The following is a 6,072-nucleotide window of genomic DNA, read 5'->3' on the forward strand; positions in this document are numbered from 1 at the left end:
ATGTGCTGGAGATGGCTGTTTAACAGTCAGTGATGTAGTATTGAATACAATATAGTATATACATATGAGATGGGTGATGCAATACGTAAACACAATTTAAAAGTGACTACGATACAGTAGAATAGTGTGGAGTGCAGTTTATACATATGAGATGAGTAATGCTAGATACTGAATCATTTCTAAAGTGGCTAGGGATCCATTTCTAAAAGGTGCCAGTGATTCCTATTCTATGTCTATAGGCAGACGCCTCTGGTGTGCTAGTGATGGCTGTTTAGCAGTCTGATGGCCTTGAGATAGAAGCTGTTTTTCAGTTTCTCAGTCCCAGCTTTGATGAACCTGTACTGACCTCGCCTTCTGGATGATAGAAGGGTGAACAGGCAGTAGCTCGGGTGGTTGATGTCCCGTACAGTTCTGAAAGGCGCTGAATAACTGATTTTCAAACTCTCTTACCTGATCGTGATGGATTTTTGACACAAAGAGAAACTTTGGGAAAAAGTCCTCAAAGCTCTTTTGCTGCAGTTTTCCCTGACTTATTTCTGGTGGTTTAGGCTTGTGGTAATGTATCTAAAATAACTCAAATGTACTCGTATGCCCCCTCTGCTTTTCTCCAAATGCACATAGTCAATTGAAATAATCTCAAAAGGGGCTGTAGCCCGTACATTTTGCATTGGGGCCCTAGTTATTACACTGGGTTTGTTTTGTTTGATACACTTACACACTTTAGTCATAAAGTGTTCAATGTCATGTTGCGTGTGTGGCCAATAAAAGCATTTCAACACTCCTAGATGGGCCATTTCAGTCTGTAAGTACTTGTAATTTAGTGTTCTGTACTGACTTGGTACCACAACTTGTGTCTTTTTTGCTGTTTTCCTTTGTAATAATCCCTCTGGTGAGACATGGAGTTTGTTCCACTCTTGCAGTAACTGTTTGACTTGGCATGACTCTTGTGGACATTCTATTGGTTTTGGACAAAAGTCTGCATCAGTGTTCAGTGTAAGATTGAAGTCAGACAGCTCCGCCACCCAGCGATGACCGGTGACATTCAGTCTCGCTGTAGTTAGTACATATGCCAAGGGGTTATTGTCACTACACTGTCACAGAGGGAGCATAAAATAGGTAATCTCGGAACAACTCAGTCACTTCCCATTTGAGGGCCAAGAATTCCAGTTCCCCAGAGTGAAGGTGATAGTTTCTCTCTGCTTGTGTCAGGGTGCGGGAGACATATCCAATGACCCTCAGTTTGCCACTTTGTCGTTGGTATAACACACCTCCCAATCCCTCTTCAGAGGCATCAACATGCAGGATAAAAGGCTCCTTGAAATTTGGGTCAGCAAGCACAGGTGGATTAGTCAACACACTCACCAAGTGTTCTAATGCTCTCTGGTGAGCATCCTCCCATAGAACTTTCTGGTGGGGCAGAGCCTGTCCCGATTGCATAGTTTTCTTGGTCCTTCGTTTCCCGAATGCTGGGGTCTCCGACTTCACTGCTAGTAAGTCATAGAGACATTTACCATGTTGTGAGAAGTTCTGTACATAACCCGTATAGTACCCGAGAAACCCCAGTAGTTTCCTCAGCTCACTCACATTTGTTGGTGACCTGTTTACCAGTTCTTGCACTGCTACAATTTCTTCAACATCCATTCTGTAACCCTCAGCAGAAATAATTTCCCCTAAATAACGGACCTCATTCTTGAATAAGTCACACGTATCATCCCTGAGTTTAATACCCCATTTATTTTGCTGCCTGAGTACCTGACGGACATCTTCCACATGTTGTTCAAATGACTGACTAAAAATAAGCACATCATCCATATATGGTATACAGATTCTATATCTTATACCCTCTAAACTTTCCTCCATGCTTTGTTGGAAGGCAGAGCGACTGTTAGATAAGCCAAAGGGAATTCTGTTCCATACACATAAGGTCCAAGGAGTGCTGAAGGCACTGTACTTTCTGGACTCCTCTCCCACAAAGCCTTGGTGGTCTGCCTTTCCTTGATCTAAAACTGTAAACCAGAAGTTTACTCCCAAACCATCAAGTATTTCCTGGAAAACGGGGTATGGGAGGCCTGTCCAGAACAGTCTTCTTGTTCAATCCCCTGTAATCAACACAAAGTCTTAAACTGCTGTCCTGTTTCCGTATGCAGACCAAAGGTGATGCGTATGATGAATTTTACTGATTAAGTTTTTGTTCAGGAGCCCCTGGAGGTGGCTTTTCACCTCAGCATTCAAGGGATGTGGCACACCATTGTATACCTTTGTCACTGGTATGTTATCAGTACATTTTTTCTCCATTTGGAGATTTTCAATGCACCCTATATGATCTTTGGCAAAAATGGCTGATTCCTCTTGAGCATGTGTTTGACTAATTATTGTTGTTCTTGATTCAAGTGCTGAACCTCTACAGGTGGGTCTGACCACTCTATGTGACCTGTGTCTGGGTCAGGCTCCGGTGGGGATCTGTCCTGAACCTGTGCTACAGTAACCCTTTCTCCACTTGGCACAGGAACCGGGTGACACGCTACCACTCTCTGTAAAGTCCCTATCACTGTTTGTCTTGGTAAGGTAATGTCATGTTAGGTAGTATTCACTGTTGCAATGTAAACTTTTCGAGACGGGCGTTTCAATGTTTTCACGACCTGACTTTGTAGATCCAGGCCCCAGATCACGCTCACGTCCGGTTCAAATAACAAAATGTCATAATTGAAGGGGGCCTCTCTTCATTTTGTTTTTCCACCTGGAATGACAATGTTACATATGCCTGCTGCATTCCTCCGTGTACTCTGAGTGCTGAAGCAGATTGAGTATTGAGTCTTTGCCTTGCCCTGTCCTAGCTTAACTTCACTAGGGTAGGGGGCAGCATTCGGAATTTTGGATGAAAAGCATGCCCAAATTAAACTGCCTGCTTCTCGGGCCCAGAAGATATGATATGCATATAACTGGTGGATTTGGATAGAAAACACTCTAAAGTTTCCAAAACTGTTAAAATTGTGTCTTTGAGTATAACATAACTGATTTGGCAGGCGAAAACCTGAGAAAAATCCATTCGGGAAGTAGTTTTTTTTGTTTTTTTGTAGTTTTCTATTCAATGCCATTACAGTATCCATTGACTTAGGACTCAAATTGCAGTTCCTATGCCTTCCGCTAGATGTCAACAGTCTTTAGAAATTGTTTCAGGCTTGTATTCTGAAAAATGAGGAAGTAAGAGCAGTCTGAATGAGTGGACCCTAAAGTGTCACAGAGCTTTTTCATGCGCGCAACCGAGAGAGTGCCTTTCTTGTTTACCTTTTATATTGACAACGTTATTGTCCGGTTTGCCATGTTTCTATGAAACTTTACGGATACAATTTGGATTTTTTTGTCTTCCTGTTTTGACTGCGTTTGAGCCTGTGGATTACTGAAGAAAACGCGCGAACAAAACGGAGGTTTTTGTATATAAAGAGACTTTATCGAACAAAATAAACACTTATTGAGTAAATTAATGTCTGCTGAGTCAACCATATGAAGATCATCAAAGGTAAGGGATTAATTTTATCTCTACTTCTGACTCTGACTCTGTTCTACTTGGCTGGTTACTGTTTGTAATGAATTGTCTAGTGGGCTATGTTCTCAAATAATCATAAGGTATGCTTTCGCCGTAAAGCATTTTTTAAATCTGACACCGTGGTTGGATTCACAAGATGTTCATCTTTAAACCTATGTAAAATATGTTTTGTTTTCTGAATTTTTATAATGAGTATTTCTGTATTTGAATTTGGCGCCCAGCAGTTTCACTGGCTGTTGAAGAGGTGGGACGTTAACGTCCCACATACCCAAGAGAGGTTAAGTGCATTTCTTAGTGTAATGGTTTTCTTCCATTGGTGAAGGAGAGGACCAAAACGCAGCGCAGAATATAACACGAAGAACCCACGAACAGGAACAGACTAACCAAACGAAACGAAACGAAACAGTCCCGTGTGGTGCGACAGACACAGACACAGGAACAATCACCCACAAACAAACAGTGAGAACAGCCTACCTTAATATGGTTCTCAATCAGAGGAAACGTCAAACACCTGCCCCTAATTGAGAACCATATCAGGCAACACATTTAACCCAACATAGAAACACATAACATAGAATGCCCACCCCAACTCACCCCCTGACCAACTAAACACATACAAAAACAAGGAAAACCGGTCAGGAACGTGACAGAACCCCCCCCCCCCCTCAAGGTGCGAAATCCGGGCGCACCACCTAAAGTCTAGGGGAGGGTCTGGGTGGGCATCTGTCCACGGTGGCGGCTCCGGCTCCGGACGTGGTCCCCATCCCACCATAGTCAAACCCCGCTTCCGTAGCCTCCTCCAAATGGCCACCCTCCAAATTAACCCCACTGGATTAAGAGGCAGCACCGGACTAAGGGGCAACACCGGAATGAGGGGCAACACCGAAATGAGGGGCAACACCGAAATGAGGGGCAGCTCCGGACTGAGGGGCAGCTCCGGACTGAGGGGCAGCTCTGGACTGAGGGGCTGCTCATGGCTGGCTGGCGGCTCTGGCTGCTCATGGCTGGCTGGCGGCTCTGGCTGCTCATGGCTGGCTGGCGGCTCTGGCTGCTCATGGCTGGCTGGCGGCTCTGGCTGCTCATGGCTGGCTGGCGGTTCTGGCTGCTCATGGCTGGCTGGCGGCTCTGGCTGCTCATGGCTGGCTGGCGGCTCTGGCTGCTCATGGCTGGCTGGCGGCTCTGGGTGCTCAGTACAGACGGCCGGTCAGGCGGCGCTTGGCAGACGGACAGCTCAGACGGCGTTGGGCAGACGGGCAGTTCAGGCGCCGCTGGGCAGACGGCAGACTCTGGCCGGCTGAGGCGCACTGTAGGCCTGGTGCGTGGTGCCGGAACTGGAGGTACCGGGCTAAGGACACGCACCTTCAGGCTAGTGCGGGGAGCAGCAACAGGACGCACAGGACTCTGGAGGTGCACAGGAGGCTTGGTGCGTGGTACCAGAACTGGAGGTACTGGGCTGGAGACACGCACCATAGGAAGAGTGCGTGGAGCAGGAACAGGGCACACTGGACTCTCAAAGCGCACTATAGGCCTGGTGCGTGGTACCGGCACTGGTGGTACCGGGCTGAGGGCACGCACCTCAGGGCGAGTGCGGGGAGAAGGAACAGTGCGTACAGGGCTCTGGAGACGCACAGGAGGCTTGGTGCGTGGTGCCGGAACTGGAGGTACTGGGCTGGAGACACGCACCACAGGGAGAGTACGTGGAGGAGGAACAGGGCTCTGGAGACGCACTGGAAGCCTGGTGCGTGGTGTAGGCACTGGTGGTACTTGGCTGGGGCGGGAAGGTGGCGCCGGATATACCGGACCGTGCAGGCGTACTGGCTCCCTTGAGCACTGAGCCTGCCCAACCTTACCTGGTTGCATGCTCCCCGTAGTCCGACCAATGCGGGGAGGTGGAATAACCCGCAATGGGCTGTGTAGGCGAACCGGGGACACCATGCGTAAGGCTGGTGCCATGTACACCGGCCCGAGGAGACGTACTGGAGGCCAGATATGTTGAGCCGGCTTCATGGCACTTGGCTCAACGCTCAATCTAGCCCGGCCAGTGCGGGGAGGTGGAATAACCCGCACCGGGCTATGCACACGTACAGGAGACACCGTGCACTCTTCCGCATAACACGGTGTCTGCCCGTACTCCCGCTCTTCACGGTAAGCATGAGAAGTGGGCGCAGGTCTCCTACCTGACTTCGCCACACTACCCTTTAGCCCCCCCCCCCCAAGAAATTCTTGGGATTTCTTCTCGGGTTTCCGTGTTTCCGTACCTTCATAACGCCGGTTCCTCTCTCCGGTTGCCTCTGCTCTCCTAGCTGCCTCCAGCTGTTCCCATGGGAGGCGATCCTTTCCAGCCAGGATCTCCTCCCATGTGTAGCAACCCTTGCCGTCCAAAACGTCCTCCCAAGTCCATTTCTCCTGGTCCCGCTGCTGCTGCTGCTGTCGCTGCTGCCCGTTGCCACGCTGCTTGGTCCTAGTTTGGTGGGTGATTCTGTAATGGTTTTCTTCCATTGGTGAAGGAGAGGACCAAAACGCAGCGC

This window comes from Salvelinus namaycush, chromosome 10 (assembly GCF_016432855.1).
Source record: "Salvelinus namaycush isolate Seneca chromosome 10, SaNama_1.0, whole genome shotgun sequence".
Classification (NCBI taxonomy): domain Eukaryota; kingdom Metazoa; phylum Chordata; class Actinopteri; order Salmoniformes; family Salmonidae; genus Salvelinus; species Salvelinus namaycush.